Consider the following 4,110-nt stretch of genomic DNA (forward strand, 5'->3'; position numbering starts at 1 on the left):
AAAAAAAAATCCTTTAGATTTAATATTATTACAATTGCATTATTATATTATTATTAATTATTATTATAAATTGCAATTATAATTATTATATTATATTATATTATAATATTATTTTATTATTATGGATATAATAATATAATAATTATTATTAAATTTATATCATTAATATCTATCAATATTTCAACCAAATTTATTAATATAATTGATATAATATATCAATTACATTTATCATAGTATGTATCACATGAAAAATTGTATTGTTTGTGTAATAGCTTTTACGATTGTTCATGGAATAGCTTTTACTTTGTTAGTGGGTAACATGATGGTAACATAAAACTGATTCAGAATGAAATATAATATAATATACTATATATTACCATTGATATTATTTACATGTTTAAGGTGGACTCCTTAATTTCATAAGCATATACTTATATTATTCTTTATTATCCCATAACTATTTTCTCAAAATAGGGGGTGACGCAAATCAAATATTCTGGGCTATTACCCTACCCATTTCGCGAACTATGCTACCTCGCCTTCTTTCTCACTACCCTGAATCCCATGCCTACCTTGGAGAATAGAGAACTTAGTTATAATTTTTATAGCCACATAAGAGCTAAGTTAGTTATAATTCCCAGATAAGAGCTCACTTACTCTCTCACCACCTTAACTTGGATATAATTCCCGGATAAGAGCTCAATTACACTCTCGCGACCTTACCTTTTTCAATGACATCAGGGAACACAAACTATGTGATTTTAGAATTTTATATCCTTTCATGCTTTACATTTCATGTTGTTTGAGTGTTGCATGTACAATACTTAAAGGGTAATTAGATTTTATGATTTAGGAAAATTAGATTTTATGATTTAGGAAATGATGATTTTTATGATTAGGAATATTTGTTTTCGGGATAATGAGAGGACTACGTAAATTTTTAGGTTTATAATAACATGCTTTTTAATAGTTTTATGCTGAGTGTTTAAAATAACCCATTTTACTTGGTAGTTGTATATCACGAGTAAAATACATTTCAATGTTTTAGGCTATGTTCTAAAAAATTAGTATGTAAACCATTTAATTTAAATGTAGCATAATGTTGAAACTAATTGGACGACATAGAAAATTTATAGTTATGATGATTTTAAATTTAAAGTGGATTAGTTTAAGATTTTAAGTCAAATTGATATTTCATCAAGAATGAGGAAGACATATATACTTAATTTGAGCTACATAAATTTTATTTCAAAAAATTTAAATGTAAACTAATTAAAATTTTTGATCTATATTTCTTATTTTTATCATCAATAAATTTTATTATTTACAATATAATATAGGGGATATCATACTACTCAAAACCTTAGTTTTATTGATTTCTATATTTTTAATTGGGATTATAAGCTTATAAGGTAAAAAACCATACATAAAGGCACCAAAATAATAAAAATGAATAGAAAACATTTTTAAACTCCCAATTGAATGAAAATAATGCTTATGCGTACCTAGGCAGAATGACGTAAAGAAAAGCCACGGGAAATTAAAAGGCAACAACCATCAAAGCATTCCTAAAGGCAGCACTGAGTGGCATTTCCAAACTAGAGCAAACCCTAGACAATAAACTAAAATCTGGGACACTAAACCCTAGACATTTGTAAAATTGTGGAGTTTGATATCATAAACTCTTGGCCACCAAAATTTTAGAGTGTTCTAATTGTTTTTATGTGAAAAATGGATTTAGTATTATTGAAAACTTTGGGCCACCAAAATTTTGGAGTTTGACATCAAAAATTCTTGGCCATGAAAATTTTGGAATTTGACATAAAAAATTCATGGCCACCTAAATTTTAAAGCTTTCTAATTGTGTTTTTGATAATGTAAATGGATTTAGTATCATCAAAAGTCATGAGCCACCAAAATCTTAGAGCTAGATATCAAAAACTATGGGCGGCCAAAATTTTAGAGCTCGAAAACTCTAACCTATATTTACAAAAAAATTTGCCTAATTTTACCAAAATCATATGGAAATTTTCATAATTTTCTAGGTGGGAAAATTGGAAACCTAATTAGTCTAAACAAAACCGAACCAAACCAGATGAACCTAACCTAGTGGGATATCATAATCGATGCGGATCTATGTTTTCTTACCTTACTGTACTCGTATATTTACCCAGCATTTGTGATATTTTTATGCTACCATCTCGTCTTTTGCTCTGTTGTCGAATAGGTGACAATATACGTGCAGGGACCCGCAGAGATCACGTTCCCGGAACCCTTCAACGAATGGAAGTAAAATTTACACCAGAGCTATAAGTATGCACCCCACACTATAGTATCTTCACCCCCTCGTTTTTCGCTTTTAAGTTTAACCATCCCGCAGACACAGAGTTTCGCGTTTCCAGAACATAGAAACGATGAATAACTTTGTACGTCTAGGGGCTGGCATTTTAGGTTCGTCAACGCTACCGTACTCCGCAATATTATGTTAGCTCTCTTTTTTCTGTTATTATAAACGTCATAGTTTTCAAGTTGGACGTATAGATTGAATGTTTAGATTCTAGTTCCTGTTAAACTGTAGCTGAACTATATAGTAACGTCAGCGTCTGGTTAATCTTACATGACTTTACAGGAAGTGCCATTGCTCTTCTTATGTACGGAGCATCAATGTAAGTGTAATAGTTATCACCGCATAACCCATATTATTAATTTCTGATATTATTTTAGTGTAATCGCCCTGAATAGTACTAGGTTGAAGCGAGTTATTCAGATGAGAAAGGCAGAGAGGCTCATGGTATTAATAAACGATGATAATATTTTAACCCTGAACAGAACCACATTCAAGAAGGTGATCCAAATGAGAAGTACGGAGAGTTTTTCAGGCTTTCCATACGCAATAGCGTTGTACAACTGCATTCTGTACACGTGGTATGGATCGCCTCTAATCAGCAATGGGTGGGAAAACATTGTTGTTATGGTTGTCAATGCTGTTGGCTTCCTACTTGAGTGCTGCTTTATTTGCATCTATCTCACTTTCGCTCCACCTAAACCCAAGGTATTATAGGCGTGTTGATGGTGTTTGGAACTATTGCAATAACTTCCTTTTTGGCTGTCCATGATCACAACAAAAGGAAGGCCGTTGTAGGAACTGCAGGATTAGTGGCAACTGCCATTCTCTACGCTTCTCCACTATCTGTAATTGTAAGCTTTACACTGCATTAGCTCTTTATAATGGCGCATCCATCGTTTAGATTTAGTTATTGTTACGTGTACAACATGGCATTTATTGTTAATATTTCTTACCGAGTTTCTTAAACTGCAGAGAACGGTAATTCAAACCAAGAGCGTGGAATTCATGCCCAGCTTCTATTTCTCCTTCTTTGCTTTCCTTGGGAGTGTGCTTTGGATGGTATATGGCGCTCTTAGCAAGGATATCATCATCATGGTAAGGTTACTACTTTATATCAGAGAATTCCTCTGGCGTATAGTGTTTCTTGTTCTCACTGACGTTATAAGCTACAACTGAATCATACTTTGTTTTTGCAGGCACCAAACTTTGTCGGTGTGCCATTAGGGTTGGCTCAGATGATTTTATTCTGTGTTTATCGAGCCAAAAAGAGCCAACGCGTTGAAAACGAAAAGATGGATGGAGGCAAACAACGGGACTTTATCAAAGAGAGGAGCGACGTGGAAAAACCAAAATGCCCCTTGGATGACCAAGATATCGAAATGCAGTTGAATGTATGACTTGGCCGAAGCCGACCAAACTCTTTATCCTCTGCGATAAAATTTGCATCGTATTTTCGTTATTTTACACACTTGCTAGTGTGCAGCCATATCGAATTACGACTCGGGCTTTCAGTCAGTGCATGATACCGAAGTGTGATAAGTTCATGTAAAATTCTGTGGACTCTATGATTTATTAAAACAGTCCAGTTTCCATTTCTGTCATTCAGCAATGTCCGTAAATCTTGTGCAGTGTCCGTAAATCTTGTGATATCTATATAGAAGAATGTAAAATTTAAATCTATTATCATAGAATTTAATTAAATTTTGAACCAGCGAAGCACAAAACATTTGGGGTATCCATATGCGTAAAGCGAAAGCAACTTT

General features: G+C 32.9%; 1 pseudogene; it reads left to right on the plus strand.

Annotated features, from left to right (window-relative positions):
- The window catches only part of LOC149260166 (bidirectional sugar transporter SWEET3b-like), a 4,227-nt pseudogene extending 344 nt beyond the window's left edge, over positions 1-3,883 (plus strand).
- Positions 3,884-4,110: the final 227 nt, after the last annotated feature.

This window comes from Pinus tabuliformis, chromosome 6 (genome assembly GCF_031772625.1).
Source record: "Pinus tabuliformis cultivar Carrire ecotype Pingquan chromosome 6, CPIR1, whole genome shotgun sequence".
In the NCBI taxonomy this organism is placed as follows: Eukaryota; Viridiplantae; Streptophyta; class Pinopsida; order Pinales; family Pinaceae; genus Pinus; species Pinus tabuliformis.